The 26,240-nt window shown below is 46.4% G+C and overlaps 1 long non-coding RNA gene and 1 pseudogene across 1 annotated transcript; one reads left to right on the top strand and one right to left on the bottom strand.

Moving 5' to 3' along the window:
• LOC146704127 (uncharacterized) overlaps nt 1-10,718 on the bottom strand; it is a 30,264-nt pseudogene extending 19,546 nt beyond the window's left edge.
• Nucleotides 10,719-22,973: 12,255 nt separating this feature from the next.
• On the top strand, nt 22,974-24,038 carry LOC146704126 (uncharacterized). Its single transcript, XR_014921639.1, has 2 exons — nt 22,974-23,201; nt 23,276-24,038. It is a non-coding gene; the product is annotated as an uncharacterized LOC146704126 (long non-coding RNA).
• Nucleotides 24,039-26,240: the final 2,202 nt, after the last annotated feature.

Genomic DNA, 26,240 nt, shown 5'->3' with positions numbered 1-26,240 from the left:
GAGATAATCCTTGGGCCACCAAACTGGAAATCTTCCATCGCTTGGCTACATGTTGACAATGTGTCCCTAAAAGTTATGAAGCCAGTGATCGTAGTCAGTAGGTAGTCCGGGCTGAGTCCAACTGACTTCAAGCCAAGTCAGAGCTGGCTAGTAAGCTAAATGACTGAAGCACTGTGTGAGATTATTTCTGGTTTCTCCGGTCTTCCTGTTTCCCATTCGGCCTTTTAAAGAGTGTTTGCACTGTTCTTCACCTCCTGTTGTTTTTTTTACCATTCCCGTTGTGGAGCAGTTTGCACTTTGACTTACGGCGAAATAAAAATATTTTTTACAACACAGCAAATGTATTAAGTCCTGCAGCATCTTCCTTTCTGGACTTTCACACTTACCTCAATAATAGGTGCTGTCAAAACTGCTTGCTGTTGGGCAAGGTCATTATTTAGCAAAGCAGATTTTGGTGATAAATTCAGCAACTACCCACAACATGAAACGCTAGCAGCACTGAGTAGTGGTAAATAAACTGTGTATAATTATCTCATTACTCGATGGTTTATTAGTGTATTTGTAAATCAGATTTTCACTGACAGGAGAATTTCCTAGAATTATCTTGACTTTTTTTTTTTTTTTTTTGGGGGGGGGGGGGGGGGCGGGGCAACCGTGGGACTACCTGCTTTTTTTTTCAAGATTCTTTATTCATCACATGCATAGTTATACAAGTATAACACGCAGTGAAATGTGCAAAAGGGGGAGAGAAGAAGAACATTATATATTATATACATTAGGTGAATGTGCAGTAGTAGCATTGTATGAAGCAAGCAGGTGAATTCTGTACATTAAGTGAATTAAATAAGAATAGACAATCTGAACATTTTACAAAATAGACAATATGAACATATTTAAAATTAAGAAAAAATTTGAAAAGTACATTTTGCCAGTGGGTTTAGAGTGTCTAGAAGAGAGCCCTGTCTGACATACTCTGAGAGAGCCCTGCAGTATAATGTTTCAGTCATGAGACCCGAGTGACATGAATATATGAATCCTGCTTTAGGGTGCAGTACAAATGAGGCTTACAGGTTTGTCTTTATTTCAAAGACACAGTATTTGAATAGTGGGACAGTGTGTCTCTGGCCGTAGATGCATTAATGTCTTCGTTGACACCCAAGGGCACCGTGCCTGCTGTATATCATTACTGTTAAGATCTGCATAAATCTAAATAAAGCTCTAATTTGATCTCTCAGCAACCAACAGGTCCAAGTTCAGTCCTGACCTCTCCCTCTCTCCCTGGAGCTCGTTTTCTGCTGCACATTTGCATAAATGAAGGATGATTTTGAATATGTGGCAAATATGCAAATAAGCCAATTATGATTGATCAGCTGATTGATTGGTGTTGTCTTTGCCAGTGCAACCTGTCTGCATGTGCTGATTTTTCTCTCTTTGCAAGTAGACCTTAAATTAGCACAGCAGACGCTTTTGATGGTAGATGTCTCTGATTGACAGGTGTGTATGTGTGGCCAGAGGTTCGCGATGGTAGAGGTCGCGTGCACATGCCCATACTCTCGTAAACCCATCGTTTGGATTCAATACGGGTGACAGATCAACAAAAAATAATAACTCAGAGGGGAAAAATAGAGTAGGAATAAGAAAATGTTGGTTTTAATCTTGTAAGCATGACAAACACACACGTGCAAGCTAGAGTTATTGAAAACCTGTCTCTCATACTAATGCATTCAATCTGCAGAGGCTTTTGATTCTTTCAAGGACACACCTGAACACACGCCCCCGCACAGGCACACACAATGCATACTCATACACACAGTGAAAACGCTCTCGCTCAGTTCAGAGGAGAAGCCAGGCCAGTGTCTAGTCCTGGCCTGACAGTGGAGGGAGGGCCACAGAGGTGAGTGGGAGTTGATTGAGTTTGCTCAGCTACAGCCCATGGGACTACAAACAATATTACAGGACTCACACTCTCCCCCACACACACACACCTGAAAAGCGGCCAGCTACTACACACTCAATTTAATCAGGGCTTATGTCTATGGAAGTGAGCATATGTGACCTCCTCTGTTTCCACGCCCCCCCTACACCTGCCTCTCTGTCATTCTATCTGTCTATCAATGTATCGTTCTGTCTTTCTCACGGTTTGCTTCTTCTGCTTTCTGTCTGACTGCCTGTCTGCTTTGAGACATTTTACCTTTTTCACAGTTCGTATAGATCCACCTTTAAGAGATGACAAGGGATGTGGTTTTCAGAAAGCAAAAGCAAAGCCCATTAACTCATAGATTTAACAGGAAAAGGTGCTGTGTGCTGAGGCAGGGCTCTTAGATCTTGGGCTGGCATGTTATATACTCAACAACGAATTTAAAGGTTCTCAGACATGGCTTGCATTGTGATTTCTCTGCTGTGCTCAATGAGAGAGCAGACAGTACATAAATTGAGAAGAGTTTGGACAATCAGTAATAATTCTAAAATCAGGGAATGAAAGCATATTAGTAAAATGTCTGATATAACAAATATAACGTTAGAGGAATTTACAGGTCAGCCAGACTCACAGACTGAGTTTCTGGTTCTGATCTGCACATTTCTAGGTTTTATAGCTTTATGTGCAGCTAATTCCTGTCTCACCTGATCTTTTAAAACAGGCTGAAAAATAGACATCTGTACTTTTGTAGTTCTCATGAATCAAACTGGTTGTTGTTTGCATAGCTACTGTAGTTGGGGGGGGGGGGGGGGGGTGTCAAAGCTGATTTAACATATATGTTTTTATTTTTATTTCTAAGATATACATGGGACTGTGTGACAGTGTGTAAGGATATCTGCTGCTTGTCTGTGCTAACACATACTCTCTGGAGGAACAGAATTGCAGCATTCAGGTTACTTTTCCCAAAAGCCTCCAATTAACAGAATCAGAGAGATGACCTCTCCTTCCTCTTATCTGCCCCTCTCTTTTTTATCATACACACAACACTGATCATCAATAAGTGTGACCACATTTCTAAAAGCAGAACTCTTGGCAGTATGCTGGTCTGAAGCATTCAAATGATTGTTACGATGACACAATCTTCCCAGAAGTGGCGCCTCAGCAAATTCACAGTCTGACTTGTACAATGGTCAGAGTAACTGCAAAAACCTAATGTCTGCCTCTAGGACTGTACAGTCCTCAGTCAGCATGTAAATGTTAAAGTTCCCAAGAGTGCAATAAGAGAAAGGCTGAACATGTAAAGCTTATTTGGAAGGGTTGCCAGGATTAAGATTAGGTTTGCAAAGTTACATCTGAACAAACACAAGACATGTGCAGCAGTATCTTTTGGACTGATGAGTCCAAAAAGTAGAGATGTTTGGCCATAATGCCCAGCACCACACTGGTACAATGTCCATTTCCATCAAGAGTGATGCACAGTGATGAAGCAGTGATGATTTGAGCTTGTTTTTCAGTCAAAGAGTGACTGCACTTTGTTATTCAGAGGAGTTAATGGTTAAAAACAACAAAATACTGTAGAGTCAGTTCTACCGACATCTGTCTAACTGCTAAATCGTGGCTGAAATTGAGTCAGGACAGTAAGTGAAAGCACAGCATCATCTACAGGGTGGGCCATTTATATGGATACACCGTAATAACAGAGGAATGGGTGGTGATATTAAAGTCCTGTTTGTGGCACATTAGTATATGTGAGGGGGCAAACTCCTCAAGATGGGTGGTGACCATGGTGGCCATTTAGAAGTCGGCCATCTTGGATACAACTTTTGTTTTTTCAATAGGAAGAGGGCCATGTGACACATCAGACTTATTGGTAATGTCACAAGAGAAACAATGGTGTGCTTAGTTTCAACGTAACTTTATTCTTTCATGAGTTATTTACAAGTTTCTGACCACTTATAAAATGTGTTCAATGTGCTGCTCATTGTGTTGGATTGTCATCTGGGGTCCCTCATTATTCTTTCATGAGTTATTTACAAGTTTCTCTTTGTTCACAGCCATTGACATGTCGAAGAGGTTAACACGTGAGGAGCGGATCAAAATTGTGTTGATATCTGGTGAACGCAGTAACCGGGTCATTGCACCAGATTTCAATGCAAGACACCCTATGAGACCACCCATCTCCCATGCTACAGTTAGCAAACTGCTTGCTAAGTTTCGTGAAACTGGTTCAGTGTTGGATTTGCCAAAATGTGGACGCAAGAAAACTGTCACTAATGAAGAAACATCAGTGGCTGTCCTAGCTTCATTCAGCAAGAGCCCACAGCGCAGCACTCGCCGCATGTCACGAGAGATTGGCATTAGTCGAACATCCCTTCAGTGGATATTAGCTACTCACAAATGGCACCCTTACAAACTCCAGCTACTGCAGGATCTCAACGAGGATGACCCAGATCAGCGCACAGAATTTGCAGAATGGGCAAAACCAAAATTGGAACAGGACCCTCAGTTCACGCAGAAGATTTTGTTCAGTGATGAGGCAAACTTTTATGTGAATGGTGTTAACAAACAAAACCACCGCTATTGGTCTGACACTAACCCACATTGGATGGATCCCTCCAAGACTGTTGGCACAACAAAAATGATGGTTTGGTGTGGTATATGGGGAACAACGATAGTGGGTCCATTCTTCATCAGTGGAAACCTCAAGGCCACTGGATATTTGAAATTGCTACATGATGATGTGTTTCCCTCTTTATGCACTGAAGCTGGCACGTTCCCTGAGTTTTTCCAGCAGGATGGTGCACCACCACATTATGGGTGCAGGTCTGAGCATTCCTAGATGAGCAGTTTCCTGGAAAGTGGATTGGTCGTCGTGGGCCAGTTGAATGGCCCCCAAGGTCTCCCGATCTGACCCCCTTAGACTTTTATCTTTGGGGTCATCTGAAGGCAATTGTCTATGGTGTGAAGATACGAGATGTGCAACACCTGAAACTACGTATACTGGATTCCTGTGCTGGCATTTCTCCTGCGGTGTTGCTATCAGTGTGTGAAGAGTGGGAGAAGAGGGTTGCATTGACAATCCAACACTTCTTCTTGTACTTAGCGGGCGACCAGCGGCGGTGGTCTGCCGCACAACCAGTACGCTGCTGTAGGTGCCGCAGGTTCTCTTGCTTGACCAACAATTATCTTCCACGCTTTTCGATCTAAGGCGATGGTTCTTGCCTGCTCGAGGTCAAGTCGAAGGGCCTTAAAATCATCCTGGATTTGTTTCATCCATGTCTTCTTTGGTGCATTTCGATGCACCCTCCAATCGGTGGGGCGGGTCAACCAGAGTAGGCCATGGGGTAGCGGCTCGGGTCCATTCGACAAATGTGGCCAAACCAACGGAGTCAGCGGCGCTGGATTAGGTCGCCGATCGTCAGTTTGCTGCCGCAGCTGGTGAGGATGGTGTTATTCGAATGATGGTCGCAAAGGGAAACGCAGAGAACGCATCTAAGGCAACGCATTTGGAAAACTTCGAGCTTGCTCAGGTCGTGTTTGAGCATTGTCCACGTCTCCGCGCTGTAAAGTAGAATGGGCAGGATCAGGGTTCGGTAAAGGCGGATCATTGTCGCCAATGAGATGTTCTTCTTCTTCTTCCAGACACACCAGCACAGGGAAGCGAATGCTGCCGCCGCCTGCCCAGTTCTGGAGCTTATCTCCACTGATGATGCCACTTTCTTCTCCTCGATGAGGGACCCCAGATGACAATCCAACACAATGAGCAGCACATTGAACACATTTTATAAGTGGTCAGAAACTTGTAAATAACTCATGAAAGAATAAAGTTACGTTGAAACTAAGCACACCAATTGTTGTTCTTGTGACATTACCAATAAGTTTGATGTGTCACATGGCCCTCTTCCTATTGAAAAAACAAAAGTTGTATCTAAGATGGCCGACTTCTAAATAGCCACCATGGTCACCACCCATCTTGAGGAGTTTGCCCCCTCACATATACTAATGTACCACAAACAGGACTTTAATATCACCAACCATTCCCATCATAGCTGGACTGGCCATCGGGCATACTGGACTGGGGGCATCGGGATTTTTTGTTTTTATGGGCCGATCGATTTTTTTATTTTTTTTTGGAAGGGTATAAATAATGAAAGGTGTTGGATTGGCCAATTGGTCATGATCGACTCTCGGCTGGACCAATTACAGCCGAGGAGGTCCCCCCTTGTTTAGCAATCTTATAGACGAACTAAAGAAAATGGAGGTGCAGAAAAAATTAGGGCCAAAAAGAAACAAGCCCTTCAGGCAGACGTTGCCAAATGTGTAAAAATAACTGAATTGTTTGGTGGTAGCTATGGCATAGCTTCCACAGATTTAGCAACATCAGCAAGTGGTGGAGGCCAGCAGGTGGATAAGGGAAAGGGGAGTCAAGAGGAGGAAAGACCCGAGGCGGCCGCCGGTCATAGTGGCAGAGGAACTGAACTTCACATAAGAAGTTATGACCTGCTGTCTCTCTGTGTCAGATATAAACCAAGTTTAGTTGTAGTTTGTTTTCGTTGTGCTGACTTTTTACAGTCGCTTAGAATAACTGGTACTGCGTACTAGCTAGCATGACGGAGTTTATATACTGCTGGGCCAGGTGCTATGAAGTTACTGATAGTAAATTTTATTTTATGCTTAAGGTTAGTTTCTCAAACTCCTCAAAACCTTAACAAATTGTGCCAATCCTTACATGTTGCACCAGGCTGATTTATCATCAAAAGTGGAGAAATCTGTGACAGAGGAGACAGAAGAGCAGCAGAGAGAGATGGAGAGATGACTTCATGTCATCCACGAGGGACGCATTTGACATATGTTTCACATATTATAGCCCAACAAGTTACTTACAGCAATTTAAATACGAGCAATCAGTTTTTGGCAAATACCGGAAATCAGTTTTTGGCAGACAATCACTTTTTGGCACAACACCGGCTATTGCAGTTAATAATACAACAGCTTCTTGCCATTTTTTGTGTTTCTTTTTATCGCTGTGTAACTGAGTTCAATTGAAAGCCTGCATGCGCTAGTACCTCTTGCCACAAGTTCCCAGAATCCTTTGCGGTTTTACCCCTGAATGACGTCACATTTTTGGTGGGCCGGTCTCTAGTCAAAATGCCCAGGCCGATTTTTTGTCCCAGTCCAGCCCTGATTCCCATGTTATTACGGTGTATCCATATAAATGACCCACCCTGTACATCTACAACATAATGAATCTGTGAAATAAAAGCTACATCCTAATCAAAGTCCAGACTTAAACCCGGCGGAAATGGTGTGGAGAGACCTTAAGAGAGCTTGCGTAAAGTTTTCACAGCGCTGCATAGAGTCCTCTGAAAACTTTTTTTTTCCAAATTTGCATTTAAAAAGCTAAAGGCTCCATTTATAATTAATAAAAAACAAGGAGCCAAGAAAGATCATAATAAGACAGTGCGTTAGACTTTTTTGCTTATTTGTTTTCAGAATTAAAGTATTACTTTTTTCTGTGCTTGCCCAGTGCTTTCTCTGGAGTAAACCCGAGTGTTGGCAGATTCTCCTTTCCATCCACTTCCCTTCAGGAATATTATTGGCACGCACCTTCATCCCACACCCCCAGCTAACTCTTGAAGTATGCAGCAACAGTCCAGGGTTTTTTTTTCCCTCACCTACTCTTTGCTTCTTCCACCCTGCCAAACCCAGCCATGCTCTCCCTGTCTCTCTCTTTCAGTCATTCTCAGTCATCCCTCTCTCACTCACATATTCTCCCTCTCTCTCCATCTAAAGGTGAATGTTAGCGGTCACTGGCGGCAGATTTGCCCAGAAAATTGAATCAGCCAGCAGGTTGGGGGCCAGAGAGGCACAAGTGCCAAGCTGTACACTAATTTAATTCAGTGTGTGTGTGTGTGTGTGTGTGTGTGTGTGTGTGTGTGTGTGTGTGCGAGGTAGAGATTGTAGTTGCTCTGTGTGTTTGTCTATAGATACAGTATGTGCTTACGTGTCTGTACTACATATGCAGCATTGGATACAGATTTGTGTATCCTTCAGAGAGAGTTCACCTCTTCGTGGCTACTGTAGCTGCATGTGTTCACAGTTCTGTTAAGTCTAAGCTGAGCTGATTGTTATGAGACTGGCATGTGTTGTATTTTTGCACTGTTCTAGTTACAGTATATCATGTAAATGTGATTTTTACATAATTGAAAAAAAGTCTGGTCCCTTCAGGTCTTCAGATAAGTAATAAAACATGAGATATTACCCGATGAGATTTTTTATTTAACAAAAACTAAGTAAAAGTAGTAGTAGCAGCCATGATACAAGATTTCTTACTGAAGAAAATGAATAGCATTGTAAATCCTATGTTTCGCTGATAATTTTCCACCAATGGTCATAAAATACCAGTCTATTTTGACTAATGTGGTTCTATAAACAGTGTATTTTACAGTCATTTTATTTTTGGGTAAAATCATTTAGTTATACTTGTCAGTACAACAAATAATCAGTCAGTCAGCAAAAACTTCCTTGTTTATGTATTATATTTCCAAAAGATAAACAAATAGGACTCAGTTGTTGTCTATGTGCAGTGTGTATCCATAGCAGCTTTTTTATCTTTTCACATTAGTGTAGGCTTATAACATTTATAACATTATAACATTCTTGGAAAAGAAAAGGTGTATTTGTTCCAAGCCTATCAAGTAACTCCCTCAACATATGAATCAGAGAGATTAAAAATCAAACATGGACCATTTCTAATTTTCTCAAATCAAATGGCCAGAAGACACACAAATTCCCATCTATGGATCGTGCTGACTTTGAATTTTCCACCTCCACTGTAAAGATTTGGGAAAACGGGAACTGGCATACATAGGACTAAAGCAAGCTGTAGGGAGGTAGTTTTTCAAGTCTTGCCATTTTGTAGATGCTTGCTGTCTGACATCATCACCCAGCAAATTCAGCCACACTCTGCTGTTGTTCTTACAACAATATATAAACAAGAATATAAAGATGATTGCAAGTCATTTTAGTTTGACTCTTCATTGGCCCTTACAAATGACAGTGCCAGTGGGCTCATTAATGGGAAATATGGTGGTTTGAAATAAACTTTAAAAATGTAACTTTTTAGGAATGCTAGCAAATTTTGAGGTTAAAAATAGTTCGTGGTACCTACCCTACCCCACCCTCGCATCCCTCCCTCTGCTGTACATGTAAGCCTCTGTGTTTAGAGTTCCAATACTTAAAGATCACACTTTATATTGCTAGAAATGAGAAGCCTGCTGCTATTGCTTGCTACTGTGTGAAATGAAAATCAGCTGTTTGAAAAATTAATGAGAGTTTTGAATGGTAAATCTAAAATCAATAAGTTTGTAAACTGCCTTGGAGCTCAATTCCTCTTATTAGGTTTCTTGAGATTGTTTTGGTAATTACATAAGACTCATTTCAGTAGACTCAAATGAAGGGAAAGGAGAAGGATCAAGAGAGACAGAAACAAAGGCATTCTCCTCTGTTCTAAAGATAGACAACAAAATGTGAGGTCAAACAGAAACAACAGGTGACAGCAGCAGAGGAAAAATGACTTTTAAACCCACAAAGATGTGACAAGAGACAGAAAGACAGTGAGAAAGAGAGATAAACAGAGGTGCCTCTGGCTGTCAGGTGGACCAAAACAAACACTGGGTGCCATGTTGCCAAAGGGCCTGATTCAGCCAGACTGACACTAAATTAGACCCTCTACTGTCTCGTTCAAAGCAGCAAAACACCAACACAACATCCAGTGTGAACCTCTGCCTGTTTGTTTGAAAACAATTCTCCTTCTGTCTCTCCTTTTCTTTCTTCCCCTAGCTTGTGATTTCAAACTCGTCCTTCTCTTTGATTTCCCCCTCCATCCCCTCTCTCATTTCTTTCTCTTATTTCTTATCCTTTATTATTCTGTCTTTGCACCAACCCTACGTCCATCCATACAACCTTCCCTCCCATTGATTGCACTGCCCTCTTCACCCCATCTTTCTCATTCATAATTGAAAAGCATTAACTGCTGCCGAGGCCAAGCATTCGTTTAATTAGCTGACCAGCATGCTGAGACTCTGTCTTCTCTGTACTGCAAAACATACATTAAACTCCTGCTCAGAATATTCACAATATAGAGAACTGGACCTTAGTGCGTTTGAAGATGGGTTTGGTGTTTTAGAGTCTAATTTGTCCACTAAACCTCCATTCTTTCCCTTCTAATAGGAAGAGGATCTCATTTGTCTAACCCATATTTTGTATGTGTACAGAGGTTGTGTGTCATGGTCTCTGCTGCATATTGTACACTGTTGTTGTTTCCACCCAGTAAACATGGCTTCCTTGTAGCCTACAGGCACATGTGTGGTGCCACTGTGGTCAAAGTGGGCTGTCTTCTTATTTTGATTGTCTGTAAACCAGGACCCTTGTGGCTGATTACTTAGACTACATAAGGTACCCTCTGAAAGTCTATTAGAAGATGTCAGTGCAGAATTACAGACAATTCCTAATGCGACCTTCACTGAAACCATCCAGCTGATCTACACCAGGCAACAGTGATCCTTAAGATGCTGGGCTAAGGTCAAAATGAAGGCAGCACAGAGGGAAGTTAGCCAATTATCGGAACTGCAGAAAGGTGTGATGAAGAAAGGAGTGCCTTAAAAACACAGCAAGGTGTCTATTCCTGAGGCCTTGGAAACAAGCAAAGAGTCGTAGCCTTGGTTACCCACCTGAAGAAGTATACCAGAGAGATAGAAGTCAGCAGAATAAACCAGTTGTTCTCCGCTGAACCATCCATTGTGTACTCTCAGCAGCAAGGGAACAATATGAGAACAGCCTTGCCAAGATGGGAGACAGAGCAATACTGGGACACCATATGGGCGAGCTAACAGCAGATCATAGCAACCTGCTTGAACAGGATCCAGTAGCTATCACAGTGACATCCAAGAAAAAGGCATTAAGTGTTGGACAGTGTCAGGTCATGATATGATAGCTAATTGCATTCCATGAGTGTCTAGCAGCACAAATGAACCAGCTGCTTATGGATGGGATGGACCCAGAATATTTAACTGAAGGCTGGACAGTCCTCCCCCATAAGGGACTAGTCCCATCCAACTACTGGCCAATAACCTGCCCCAGCACTACATGGAAGCTCCTGAAAGGCATCGTAGTGGCTAAAATGAACAATACACGAGCAGGGCCCAGAAAGGAATTGGGAGAAACACTTGAGGGGCTAAACACCAGCTCCTGGTAGACAGAGCAGTCACTCCAGACTGGTGCACTGTCTGGACTGACTACAAGAAACCTATAACTCAATGCCTCACACATGGATCCTGGTATGCCTAGAACTTTATAAGACCAAAACAACCCTACGAGCCTTCATTGGGAATATGACCAATCAATTCAACACCACTAGGATCTACAGTAATGACATCAGAATGTAATTCAGACTGACGATATGTAATCGGATGGTAACAAAGACAGGGAAGGTAGTCAGAACCGAAGGGGCGGCACTACCACCACCACTACGCTAGGAAAAGCCACAACAGCTAAATACATGCAGAGTGTAAGCCAAGTGCTGAGGGGGAAGCACAAAATGCTTAAAGGATAAAGACCGCCAAGTCTTTACAGATGAATGGATAGATACCTAATCTGGCCATTCATTAAGAATCTAAAATAAGAAGACATCTGATTATAAAGTTAGTCCAAAACTGATTTGATTAATTTGATGGACTGCAACTTAATGAACTCTCGTTTGAAATACCATTACCTTATATTACATTATTTGACATTAGTTTTTTTTCTCAGCACAGTGTTTGATGATATCTGATTTACAGTGGCATGGAGATTTTCAACTAAGCCTAACGATCAAACATAATAAAAAACAAAAAAAAATGCAAACACTGGAGCCCAGAAAGCAACAGAACAAAAAACAGGAACAAAGTCCAAAACAACAGCACCAAGGCCCAGGCAAAGTCCAAAAGCAAACAAACAAAAGAGCTCACGAAAGGCGCAGAGGCCCAGGCAATAGTCTCAAAAATGTTCAGGGGGGCCGGCCCGGAGGCTAACGGCACAACAGTCCAAACCCGGGCAGGTCAGAATCAGAATCAGAATCAGAATCAGAATACTTTATTGATCCCTGGGGGAAATTATTTTTTGTTACAGTGCTCCATTTTAAACCAACATTAAGACAAGACAGACAATACGCTAACTAAGAATAGTACAATATATACATATATATACATACATACATACATAAGTCACTTATAAATAAATATTTGGAAAAGAAACATGTGTAGTTGTAGCAGCAAACAGTGTGTTAAGTGGATGCGTTGTACAGGGAGATGGCCACAGGCAGGAATGATTTCCTGTGTCGTTCAGTGGTGCTTTTCGGTAATCTCAGTCTCTCACTGAACGAGCTCCTGTGACTGACCAACATGTCATGGAGTGGGTGGGAGGTGTTATCCAACATTGTCTTTATCTTGGACAGCATCCGCCTCTCCGACACCACCTTGAGGGAGTCCAGCTCCATCCCCACAACATTGCTGGCCTTACGGATCAGTTTATTAAGTCTGTTGGCATCTGCGACCCTCAGCCTGCTCCCCCAGCATGCAACAGCATAGAGGATCGCACTGGCCACCACAGACTCATAGAAAATCCTCAGCATTTTCTGGCAGATGTTGAAGGACCTCAGTCGCCTCAAAAAATAGAGCCGACTCTGGCCCTTCCTGTAAAGTGCTGTGGTGTTTTTAGCCCAGTCCAGTTTATTGTCAATGTGTACTCCAAGGTATTTATAGTCCTCCACAATGTCAACACTGACCCCCTGGATTGAAACAGGGGTCAAGTGTTTCCTGGTCTTCCTGAAGTCCACGATCAGTTCCTTGGTCTTTGCCACGTTGAGCTGCAGATGATTCTGCTCACACCACGTGACAAAGGAGTCGACCACAGCCCGGTACTCTGTCTCATCATCCCTGCTGATGCATCCAACCACCGCAGAGTCATCAGAAAACTTCTGAAGATGGCAGGTCTCTGTGCAGTGGCTGAAGTCTGTGGTGTAGAGGGTGAAGAGGAAGGGGGAGAGGACAGTCCCCTGTGGTGCCCCTGTGTTGCTAATCACCTTGTCAGACACACACTGTGGGAGACGTACATATTGTGGTCTTCCTGTCAGGTAATCAACAATCCAGGACACCAGAGAAGCATCCACCTGCATCGCTGCTAACTTATCGCCCAGGAGGGTCGGCCTGATGGTGTTGAAAGCACTGGAAAAGTCAAAAAACATGACCCTCACAGTGCTCGCCGGCTGGTCCAGATGGGTGTAGACACGATTGAGCAGGTAGATGATGGCGTCCTCTGTTCCGAGACGAGGCTGATAAGCGAACTGAAGGGGATCCAGATGTGGTCTTACTATGGGTCGCAGCTGGTCCAGGATGAGCCTTTCCAGGGTCTTCATGATGTGGGAGGTCAGTGCCACGGACCTGTAATCCTGGGGGCCACTGGGACGAGGCGTCTTTGGTACAGGGACGAGGCATGATGTCTTCCACATCACCGGGACCCTCTGCAGACTCAGACTCAGCATAAACAGTTTATGAAAGACTCCACACAGCTGGGGGGCACAGGCCTTGAGGACAAGGGGACTCACTCCGTCTGGTCCAGCAGACTTGCCTGAGTGAAGTCTCCTCATTTGCATCTCAACCTGGTATTGAGTGAAGGTGATGGGTGGGGGAGGGGTGTCAGGAATCTCACAGGAGGCAACATGTGAAGAGAGAGGCTGGCACAGTGGTGTGGCTCTGGATTCCAGGCTGACTGCAGGTGAGGTTGTGGGGGTGGGAGCAGACACTGTGGTGTCGAATCTATTGAAAAACAGATTCAACTCGTCGGCTCTATTCTCACCTCCCTCAGGTCAGGGGGGCGGCCCGGAGGCTGATGGTCCAATAGCCCAGAAAACAGGTCAGGAGGCCGGCCAGGCGGGAGGCACCGGTGGCGACGGAGCAGATCAGGAGGCCGGCCGGGCGGGAGGCACCGACTGCGACCGAGCAGGTCAGGAGGCCAGCCGGGCGGGAGGCAGCGGCGTGGTTCAGGGGGCCGTCCATGACAGCAATGACGTCCAGTCATCGGCCGGACAGGACGTGCAGGACGAGCAGGCCGGACGGGACGAGCAGGACGTGCAGGCCGGACAGGACGTGCAGGCCGGACGGGACGTGCAGGACGAGCAGGCCGGACGGGACGAGCAGGCGGTGCAGGACGAGCAGGCCGGACCGGACGTGCAGGAACAGACAGCATGGAGACCTCAGGAGCAGACGAAGCTGAACACTCGGAGGCCGGACCAGGCGGAGCTGCAGACTCGGGGGCCGGACCAGGCGGAGCCGGTGGTGGCTGAACGGCCCCCTCGGACCCTCCAGCGGAGACAGGCGGCTGAACGGGCCCCCCCTCGGACCCTCCAGCGGAGACAGGAGGCTGAAGCGGTTCCTCGGACCCCCCAGCAGGAAGAGACAGCTGAAGCGGTTCCTCGGACCCTCCAGCGGAGACAGGAGGCTGAAGCGGTTCCTCGGACCCTCCAGCGGAGACAGGAGGCTGAAGCGGTTCCTCGGACCCCCCAGCAGGAAGAGACGGCTGAAGCGGTTCTCCAGAACCCCCAGCGGGAACAGACGGTGGAGTGAATGACTGAGGTGAGAACTGAGCAGGTGACTGAGCTGATAGGTGAGCTAAAGTCTGAGCTATGGAGAGAAGTTTAATGTGTATTGACTCTTGTAAGAATGGTAGTAATGGTGCGTGAGGTGGTGGATTAGCAGACGGTTGGGCTAGGTTGTCTGAGCTTACGGATCCTAAAGAAAACTGCTGGACGGGCTCACATGAGCCTCCAGCGAGGTCAGAAACAGGTGCAGGTACCTGCCAGACACCAGCCACTCCCACCCGAGGAGAAGGTACAGGTGCAGGAGCTAACTGGTTGCCGGTCATCCTAACCCTGGGAGCCGGGACAGGCACAGCCAACGGCTGGGCAGCTGCTGTCCCCACCCGAGGAGCTGGTACGGTAGCAGCGACAGGCAGAGGCTCAGCCAGCCTAGACACCAGAGCAGGGACCAGCTGGACCTCAGCCTCCCTCACCTGAAGCACTGAAACAGGTGCAGGGGAATGCTGGGCCCGAGCTGCCCTGGGAGCAGGAACACAACGGTGCGAAGGAGCAGGCTCAGCAAACACAGACTCCTCTAAAATGTTTTTTTAGCTTCCTACCACCACCACGTCTAACAGTCTTAATAGTCTCAGTCTTAGCAGTGTTCATATGATAGTTTCTTTCCAGCTCAGAGGAACGAAAGCAATCATCACTCACCACCGGGAGTTGCTCCGCAGAAAAAGAGTGGTGACGGTGTGAGCGTCGCCTCCTCCGGGAAGTGGGGGGTGGCAAACTGGGCTGTAAATCCTCCAACGGACCGGGCTGCGATGAGGAATCAGAGAGTTTGTGAAGCTCAGAACGTGGCAGACCCAAAAACAGAGCGAAGGACTGCAGCGGAGTGAGTCTAACGTCCGGCGTCACATAATCTTTCTTCCTCCGCCGCTTAACCCTCTTGTCGGACTGGTAATCCAGGGGTGAAGGCGGAGGTGTAGCGACCGGAGAGAATGAGCACGTGCTCAACCTGATCGCCCGAGACATAGGCGCTGGCTCGGCCGTAGCCATGGCAGTTTGGAGGCTGCGGGGCCCTCCCGAAGCCAAACGTGACCCATAGAAAGGTGACTGGAGCTCCTGGGCATGCTCAGCTTCCTCCCTCACGATCTCCTTGAGGAAGGCAGAAACTGCGGGTCGCTGATACCACATGGAGTCTGCTGGGTCCATGTTCTGGTCGCGATCTTCTGTTAGGTGTGGCTGTGTGCAGACAGGAATAGGACCCAAGGTGCAGACTCCGGAGACAGAACTTAAACCAAAACAGCTTTAATGCTGAACTCAAACATAACATAACTGGGGAAAAAAGGTCAAAGATAAACTAACACCGGCGGATTGCCAAAACACACAGCAAAATAAACAGTAGATCGCGACACGGACACAGAGAAACACAGGGCTTAAATACACAGAAGGAGCAATCAGGGAATGAATAACAGGAGGGAAACACAGCTGGGGCAAATCAGAACTGACGAGACCAAAGAAGCGTAAACTGAAACACACTGAGATAAGACAGAGACCTTCAAAGTAAAACAGGAAACACATAACACAGACTGAACAAAGACACAGACTCACATGCAGGCACTACAGAGGGAACAGAGACGTGGGACCAGGGCAGACACAAACACTGACTGGACACGGGGATATAGGAACTAAGGATACACATAGACGCGAACTAGACAAGGGGATGCAGGTGATAGGGGAGACAGCGCAACTAAAGAAGACAGAGACATAAACCATAAGACAGAACTCAAAGAAACCAAAAACTAGAAAGTATAAATAATATCATAAACTCAAAAACCCTGGGTCAACGACCCAGGCATCCTAACAGTAAGCAAGGACAGTGTCTCAAAGCAAAAAGCAACAATTCAAATCTCAAGACACACACAGCTGGGGGGGGGGGGGGGCTTTTAAATGAGCAAAGAGCTCCAAACCTTGTTAAATTAGGAACTGTTGCTGAATTAAGCAGCAAAAGTTCTGTCTCGGATATTCGAGGATTTTAAGAGTCATATATATAAAAATTCCCCTCTTGCCCCTGCGGGTGATCTATCCTTCAAGTTCGGGTCCTCTACCGATGGCCAGGGAGCTTGAGGGTCCTGCGCAGTATCTTAGCTTTCCGTAGGGCTGTGCTATATATAAAACGATGAAGTTTTCCCAAAGACATTTAGCCACAGTTTTTGCCTTTTGGTTTGGTATTGGAATGGCAAGGGCATATTTGGTGAAATGATCTGTCAGTACCAGGATGTCTTTGGTGTTGCTGGTATTGGGCTCGAGACTGAGGAAATCCATACAATTGAGTTCAAGTGGACGTGATGTCCGAATGTTAACCAGAGGAGCAGTTCTCTCTGGCAAGCTTTTCCGGCGAATACACCGGCCACAGGTCTTTATTTTATTTTCCATATCCACTGCCATTCTTGGCCAATAGAACCAAGTCCTGGCAAGGTCAAGGGTCTGTTCCACTCCCAGGTGGCCCATATCATTGTGGAGGCTGTGGAGAACAGTTTGCCGCAGTTCTTTTTTTTTTTTTGTGTGTGTCCCGTTTGGATCTTTAGCCATCAGAATTGTTGTCTTAAGGCCAAGAAAGATGCCAAGCGGATTTATTTTACCAAGTGGATCATCATGGCCTTGCCATATTGGTCCATTTGATTGACCTTTATTATAATTATGAATTTATTTTATTTTCAGTTGCTACAAACGGGACAGACGTGACTGGGGGACAGGACAGGGAGAAAGAATGAAAGAAAGAGAGGGAGAGAAAGAAAACCCAAGGGGGTGAAGAGACGGTGAGAAGGGGGGGAAGAAAGAAAAAAAAAAAAAAAACAAAAAAAACAAAACACCTGGGTCACCTGTATGGAGAAAAAAAGCAGAAGAGAACGCAAACAACAAAGAGCAACATAATAAAAAAAACAGCACCATCACAATAAACTAGCTAGCAGTAGATATCAGTAGATACTAAGTAATAAACGATATTGTGCAGCACGCAAGATAGACACCACACAATGTGCTTTGAGGCAGCAGCCAAGAAATGTAGTCCGCGTCTGTGAATACCCGTGTGTACACCTGTGTGCATACCTGTGTGGATCAGCATGCTTGCATTCCAAAGGTTTCTCCATGTAACGATCTGCTAGGGAGTGTGGGGAGCCACAGCCCCGTCCTCCAGGGTATGAAGCAGGTATGGAGGAGATCAAAACTCCAGACATCCAGAGGCCCCCAGAACACAAGAGACCAAGGAAGACCAACAGAGGGGCAGCCGCGCCACTGTCCCAGAAAGAGCTGAGGAGAGTCCCAGATGAGGGCTCACTCAGCAGCCGCGGAGCAGAAGCCAGGGGGAGTTGCAGTGACGCGCCCGTGAGCTCCGCCGGCAGCCAGCTGTGCCTGAGTGACCGAGCCCCAGGCCGAGAGGCCGGGGCACCCCACCTCCGAAGTGGCCCGAGCGAGCCCCAGGCTCCAGGCCCCGATAAGCGGCCGCCAAGGAGTGAGCCGGTGTGTACCCGGACGCCCACCCCCGACACAAAGAACCAGGTGCACCGACACCTGAGGGAGTCCGCCACTGGCAGGGGAGGTGGTGGTGGGTGGAGATAGGCCTCCAAATCTCTGTGGAGAATGCAAGGCAGTGCCAGATCAGCAAAACCTAGAACTGGTGCAGTGGTAAGTTTGTCAATGAGAGTATCAAAAGCCAACTGACATTCAGGACTCCACCTGGAACCAAAGGAGTGCTTGGGATCAAACTGTGAGCTCTCAGAAGTCTCATTTTTAGAACTTTTGTGTGAGGATGGGTACCCACGTGTGAGGTTGTTGAGTGGCTTGGCGATCATGGCATATCCCTTAATAAAATGCCTATAGATTAGATTAGATTAGATAGAACTTTATTAATCCCTCGGGTGGGTTCCTCTGGGAAATTCGATTTCCAAAAAAGCACAGCACCGACAGAAGTTACAGAGTTACAGAATATTATATATATATATATATATATATATATATATATATATATATATATAGGTGTACTCTCAGTGGCAAGGGAACAATAAGAGAACAGCACCACCAAGGCTGGAGACGGAGCAATACTGGAAGAGCATATGGGAGAAGGATGCAACCCATAACGGCAATGCTCAGTGGCTAGAGGATCTGAGGGCAGACCACAGCGACCTCCCTGAACAGGGTCCAGTAACCATCACAGTGGCAGATATCCAAGAAAGGGTCTCCAGTATGAAGAGTTGGACAGCACCAGGGCCCGACATGGTTCACGCCTACTGGCTGAAGAAGCTGACTGCACTCCACGAGCGTCTGGCAGCACAAATGAACCAGCTGCTAGTTAACGAGAGACACCCGGAATGGCTAACTGAAGGCCGGACGGTCCTGATCCCCAAGGACCCCAAGAAGGGACCGGTCCCCTCCAACTACCGACCAATAACCTGCCTCAGTACTACATGGAAGCTCCTGTCAGGCATCATATCGGCTAAGATGAACAGGCACATGGGTCAATACATGAGCGGGACACAGAAAGGAATTGGCAAGAATACCAGAGGCGCAAAACACCAGCTACTGGTAGACAGAACAATCAGCCGAGACTGCAAGACCAGACTGACCAACCTGTGCACTGCCTGGATTGATTACAAGAAGGCCTATGACTCAATGCCCCACAGCTGGATACTGGAATGCCTAGAATTGTACAAGATCAATGGGACCCTAAGAGCCTTCATCAGGAACTCAATGGGGATGTGGCGTACAACACTAGAGGCCAACTCCAAGCCCATAGCACAAGTCACCATCAAGTGCGGGATCTACCAAGGAGATGCTCTGTCCCCACTGCTGTTCTGCATAGGCCTGAACCCCCTCAGTGAGATCATTAACAAGACTGGCTACGGATACCGACTACGGAACGGAGCAGTTGTCAGCCACCTCCTGTACATGGATGACATCAAGCTGTATGCCAAGAGTGAACGAGACATCGATTCACTGATCCACACTACCAGACTATACAGCAATGACATTGGAATGTCGTTCGGACTGGAGAAGTGTAGTCGGATGGTAACAAAGAGAGGGAAGGTAGTCAGAACTGAGGGGATTGAACTACCAGAAGGCAACATTGCAGACATAGAGGACAGTTACAAGTACTTGGGGATCCCGCAGGCGAATGGGAACCATGAAGAGGCCGCTAGAAAAGCTGCAACCACCAAGTACCTGCAGAGGGTCAGGCAAGTCCTGAGGAGTCAGCTGAATGGTAAGAACAAGATCCGGGCCATCAACACGTACGCCCTGCCCGTGATCAGGTACCCTGCTGGGGTAATAGGCTGGCCAAAGGAGGAGATAGAAGCCACTGACATAAAGACAAGAAAGCTCCTTACCATGCATGGAGGGTTTCACCCCAAGTCCAGCACCCTGAGGCTGTACGCTAAGCGGAAGGAAGGGGGCCGGGGACTGGTGAGTGTCAGCACCACAGTCCAGGATGAGACAACGAACATCCAAGAATACATTGGGAAGATGGCCCCAACTGACCGAGTGCTCAGTGAATACCTCAGGCAGCAGAAACCCAAGAAAGAGGAGGGAGACGAGGAACCATCATGGAAGGACAGGCCCCTGCACGGTATGTACCACCGGCAGATAGAGGAGGTGGCTGATATCCAGAAATCCTACCAGTGGCTGGACAAAGCTGGACTGAAAGACAGCACAGAGGCACTAATCATGGCAGCACAAGAACAAGCTCTGAGCACAAGATCCATAGAGGCTGGGGTCTATCACACCAGGCAAGACCCCAGGTGCAGGCTGTGTAAAGATGCCCCAGAGACAATCCAGCACTTAACAGCAGGGTGCAAGATGCTAGCAGGCAAGGCATACATGGAACGCCATAACCAAGTGGCCGGCATAGTGTACAGGAACATCTGTGCGGAGTATAACCTGGAAGTCCCGAGGTCAAAATGGGAGATGCCCCCAAGGGTGGTGGAGAATGACCGAGCTAAGATCCTGTGGGACTTCCAGATACAGACGGACAAAATGGTGGTGGCTAACCAACCGGACATAGTGGTGGTAGACAAACAGAAGAAGACGGCCGTAGTGATCGATGTAGCGGTTCCGAATGACAGCAATATCAGGAAGAAGGAACACGAGAAGCTGGAGAAATACCAAGGGCTCAGAGAAGAGCTCGAGAGGATGTGGAGGGTGAAGGTAACGGTGGTCCCCGTGGTAATCGGAGCACTAGGTGCGGTGACTCCCAAGCTAGGCGAGTGGCTCCAGCAGATCCCGGGAACAACATCGGAGATCTCTGTCCAGAAGAGCGCAGTCCTGGGAACAGCTAAGATACTGCGCAGGACCCTCAAGCTCCCAGGCCTCTGGTAGAGGACCCGAGCTTGAAGGATAAACCGCCCGCAGGGGCGTGCTGGGTGTTTTTTTTTTTATATATATATATATACACACACACACATATATATAAATACAGAGACAATATAAATAAAATATACGAAGGGGATAAATAGAATAAATAGGAATAAAAAATAAAAATACAAGTGAATTGCACATTTCAAGTATTGAGGTCTATTGCACTGTTGACTATTTACAAAAGTATTGCACAAAAGGTATTGCACAGTGAGGTGAAGAGGCACTACAGCTTAGTTGTTCCCCCCTCCTTTGTCCTCCTGTTTCCCCTCCCTCTCCCCTCCAGAGAGGAATTAAACAGTTTGATGGCGTGTGGGACAAAGGAGTTTTTAAGTCTGTTAGTTCTTGTCTTTGGGAGAAGCAACCTGTCACTGAACAGACTCTTCTGGTTGTTAATGGCCGTGTGCAGAGGATGCCCAGCATTGTCCATAATGTCCATCAGTTTCTTTAATGTCCTTTTCTCTGCCACTGTCACCAGAGTGTCCAGCTTCATGCCGACCACAGAGCTAGCCTTCCTGATCAGTTTCTCCAGCCTGGATGAGTCCTTCTTTGCTGTGCTGCTCCCCCAGCACACCACAGCATAGAAAAGTACTCCAGCAACCACCGACTGGTAAAACATCCTCAGGAGCTTCCTGCAGATGTTAAAAGACCTCAGCCTCCTGAGGAAGTACAGTCGGCTTTGGGCTTTTTTATACAGGTGCTCTGTGTTGCATGACCAGTCCAGTTTATTGTCCACCCACAGCCCGAGGTACTTGTACTTGTTGACCACCTCCACCTCCTATAGTAGCCAGCGAATCCCAGAAAAGATTTCAAGGTCTTCAAGTTGGTTGGAATTGGCCAGGATTTCAAGGTGGCAACCTTTTCTGGGTCTGTCTCAACACCATTTTCTGAAACAATGTGGCCCACGTGATCAGGTACCCTGCTGGGATAATAGGCTGGCCAAAGGAGGAGATAGAAGCCACTGACATAAAGACAAGAAAGCTCCTTACCATGCATGGAGGGTTTCACCCCAAGTCCAGCACCCTGAGGCTGTACGCTAAGCGGAAGGAAGGGGGCCGGGGACTGGTGAGTGTCAGCACCACAATCCAGGATGAGACAACGAACATCCAAGAATACATTGGGAAGATGGCCCCAACTGACCGAGTGCTCAGTGAATACCTCAGGCAGCAGAAACCCAAGAAAGAGGAGGGAGACGAGGAACCATCATGGAAGGACAGGCCCCTGCACGGTATGTACCACCGGCAGATAGAGGAGGTGGCTGATATCCAGAAATCCTACCAGTGGCTGGACAAAGCTGGACTGAAAGACAGCACAGAGGCACTAATCATGGCAGCACAAGAACAAGCTCTGAGTACAAGATCCATAGAGGCTGGGGTCTATCACACCAGGCAAGACCCCAGGTGCAGGCTGTGTAAAGATGCCCCAGAGACAATCCAGCACATAACAGCAGGGTGCAAGATGCTAGCAGGCAAGGCATACATGGAACGCCATAACCAAGTGGCCGGCATAGTGTACAGGAACATCTGTGCCGAGTATAATCTGGAAGTCCCGAGGTCAAAATGGGAGATGCCCCCAAGGGTGGTGGAGAATGACCGAGCTAAGATCCTGTGGGACTTCCAGATACAGACGGACAAAATGGTGGTGGCTAACCAACCGGACATAGTGGTGGTAGACAAACAGAAGAAGACGGCCGTAGTGATCGATGTAGCGGTTCCGAATGACAGCAATATCAGGAAGAAGGAACACGAGAAGCTGGAGAAATACCAAGGGCTCAGAGAAGAGCTCGAGAGGATGTGGAGGGTGAAGGTAACGGTGGTCCCCGTGGTAATCGGAGCACTAGGTGCGGTGACTCCCAAGCTAGGCGAGTGGCTCCAGCAGATCCTGGGAACAACATCGGAGATCTCTGTCCAGAAGAGCGCAGTCCTGGGAACATCTAAGATACTGCGCAGGACCCTCAAGCTCCCAGGCCTCTGGTAGAGGACCTGAGCTTGAAGGATAAACCGCCCGCAGGGGCGTGCTGGGTGTTTTTATACATATGTAACCCACATAAAAATAAAAAGAACTGCGTCTATAACTAAATTGGAATCTTAAATTCCAACCGGAGCGTGTCCGTGAAGGCATCGTGCGTCATGACGCACGCCACGCCGCGAGGCTGCACATGCCTGTTGTGACCAATCACATTCGCGAGGCACCGATATATGCCTTCCGGGTTGTCGCCTCGAAACGACGCGGGGGAGAGGCGTTAGCGGATGGAAGCAACAGGTACGTGGGGCGAGCGCTTTTCGCTGTTTACTATCTTGACTTGTTTTGAATTAATTGTGGATTGCGTTCAACAGTATTTTGATACCGCCGTGGGTAGATGCGTGGGGCTCGTATGTGACATCGCATGTAGTGAATGGTGAGTCTGAATGTTTGTTTGTATTTGTAACCTGTATCAGTATGCCAGTGCTATTAGCTGATGGGATGGCTGAGGCTTACTGCATTACTACTGCTCTCACTTTATGTGGCTGTAGTTTTGTTATTTGAGATTGTCATTTGTTTTAATTCATTACAATGGTTGGATATGTATTTGTTGTATTTTCTCATGGATTTTATGTGTACACTGGAACTAAAGCTAGCTTGGGAAGTTTAGATGAATTTTGCTAATAGTGGTTTTGTGATTATAGTGCAGGCTAGTGGTGCCCTGGAGAGACCACAGCGACACCACTACTTTGGATGGCGAGCTAGGCCCAACGAGCCAGAACCCCAGCTACAACTTCCTGCGGTCTGGTAGGAGGCTGCTGCGGCCTACACTCTCCCCTCTTGGTTTAGTCCCCTAAATCTCACTTCTGAGATTTCAGCTTTGGAATCTTAGTGCTGATCATCCTACTTCAAATTTCAACCTGTCTAGACTGTCATACGCGTTGGACTTATATCACTCATGAAATAAACTTTATGGACATTGTTGCCAGAGGTTGGACGAGGTTCCTGCACTGCCGTGCAGCGGATATTTTACAAGCTTGAATTGTTTTATTTTTTCCTTGTCTGCAGATTTTGTAAATATTGGTGTTTGGTAATTGCACTTTATTTTCACTATAAATAACAATTGTAATCACAATATCTGTGGTTGTACGTTTATTGTACTTCACTCACCTCCTAGAGCCGAATCTGATATCTTCTGAATTAGCCCAACTATTCATAACCAACTTAAATTATTTTAGCTTATGTACTTGCTACACATATATATATATTAGGGGTGAATGTAACATATGTGTTAAATACTTGTGAATTTCACCCAAAACACATTTTTTTTTGGATTAAATATGTCATTTTTGCATCTCAATCTCCTACCTGTGTGACCTGAGTCTGTGTGCGTTCGTGTGTGTGTGCGCGCTGCGTGGTGACGTAGGCGCGTGCATGTGTGCCCCGGTCACAGCTCCTTTCAGCATGGCCGGAGGAGAGGTGTACTGGCAGGCGCGTGACACACACAGATCAGACACATATTTCTATGTTGCAGATGTGCAGTAAACAGCCAAAGACGTAGTACTGTCTCCTGCCTCTTACTTTCACGCCAGAACACAACGCAAGAACAACAGGCGTAACACATGAACGGGTTACAGGTGCAATGACACTCGTATCGATATTGAACCGTTCGATACAGTGCTTTCGGTTCGGTACGCATATGTATCGAACAATACAAAATTACAATGAATATGACTGCACATTTACTCCGACATCATCCTAGTGCAAAGACAAGTGGAAGCAGACAAAAACAACAAGCATGCATGCTACAAACTTTACCCGAGTCATTTAGACAGCCGTTAGCACATGATTCTCCTTATGGGGACCTGATGTGTTTAATGTGCTGCTGAGAATATAGCCCAGAAGAAGCGTATAGTAGAGCTTTTATTTTGGAAAGAGCCATTTCTCTGTAATAAACTCTCTTTTCCAAAGATGAGAGATTCCTCAATCAGATACAGGGCTCGCAAAATCGCTAGCCCGACGTCCTGGGGCTATCGATTTTTCCAGTCGGGCTACCAAAATCTATCGTAGGAAGGAAAAATATATGTCAATGCTTTTGCATTCTTTCGGAAATGTAACTGGGTAATTATGTCATTGGCATCGGTGAGCCACTGTCAATATGTGACATATTGAAATCGCGTTTGAATTTGCGCTTGTTTTTTGCTTTCACTTTGCAATCGCGCGAACTGTGTACAGAGAGCGACAGCACTGATCTGTGAGTGATGATAATTTGCACACCAATTCCTCTGACATCGTCTTATTAATCGTTAGCTTACTATGCAAACATGACAAGTGAACTCTCCCGCAGCAAGCTTAAACATGTGAGAGGTTGATTGCACAGAGAATCGCTGAGCGTTATGTGAGTGTGTGTGTAAAAGAAGCAGGATATATATTTTAGTTCTGCTGAGCCAAATAAGACAGGTCAGGGTGAAGAAGTGACAGCAAAAGAAAAGCTTACCACAAAACAGAAAAGTTATGACAAATCAGACTATAAGGCAAAAAGAAAGTGCAGCTTTATGGTTTCATGGACAAAAGAATTTCTGTGGCTGCAATATGACGAGCTAAATAACCAGGGCTGCACATAAGTGGTCCGCAGGTGCACATTCGCTGTCGAAATAAAAAAGGTGCACAAGATAAGAAGTTGCAATGCGTGTTTGCTTACATAAGATTTTCAGGAGGAGGACAGACATTTGTTTAGAACTCTTAAAGATGTCGAAGAAGCAAGCTCCTTTAAGCAATTACTGTGATGTTCCTCCACCTCCAAAGAAATGTCAGAAGGAGTCCGAACCACAAAAGAAGCACGTATTCTCGGAAAAGTAGTTGCAGGAGGTGAGCTGTCTTCAAATGATGAACGCACAGAGATGTGGTGCGGAATGTGCCGTGAAAATTTAATAAATGACAAATTAAAAAGGCATGAACATTTTTTTTTGTATCGAAAAAATATCGAACCGTGACACCAAAGTATCCTGCCTAGAAGATCAACAGGACCCTGAGAGCCTTCATCAGGAACTCAATGGGGATGTGGCGGACAACACTGAAGGTTGCCAGTTCGAGCCCCGGCTTGGACAGTCTCGGTTGTTGTGTCCTTGGGCAAGACACTTCACCTGTTGCCTGCTGGTGGTGGTCAGAGGGCCTGGTGGCGCCAGTGTCCGGCAGCCTCGCCTCTGTCAGTGCGCCCCAGGGTGGCTGTGGCTACAATGTAGCTTGCCATCACCAGTGTGTGAATGTGTGCGTGAATGGGTGGATGACTGGATATGTAAAGCGCTTTGGGGTCCTTAGGTACCGTGGCCCCTAGAGACA

Source organism: Copadichromis virginalis, linkage group LG7 (genome assembly GCF_057382275.1).
Source record: "Copadichromis virginalis isolate Kocher_CV1m ecotype Utaka linkage group LG7, C_Virginalis_male_GT1.1, whole genome shotgun sequence".
Lineage (NCBI taxonomy): Eukaryota > Metazoa > Chordata > Actinopteri > Cichliformes > Cichlidae > Copadichromis > Copadichromis virginalis.
Note: the sequence above shows the minus strand (reverse complement) of the source record. Positions and strands in the feature narration are given on the sequence as shown.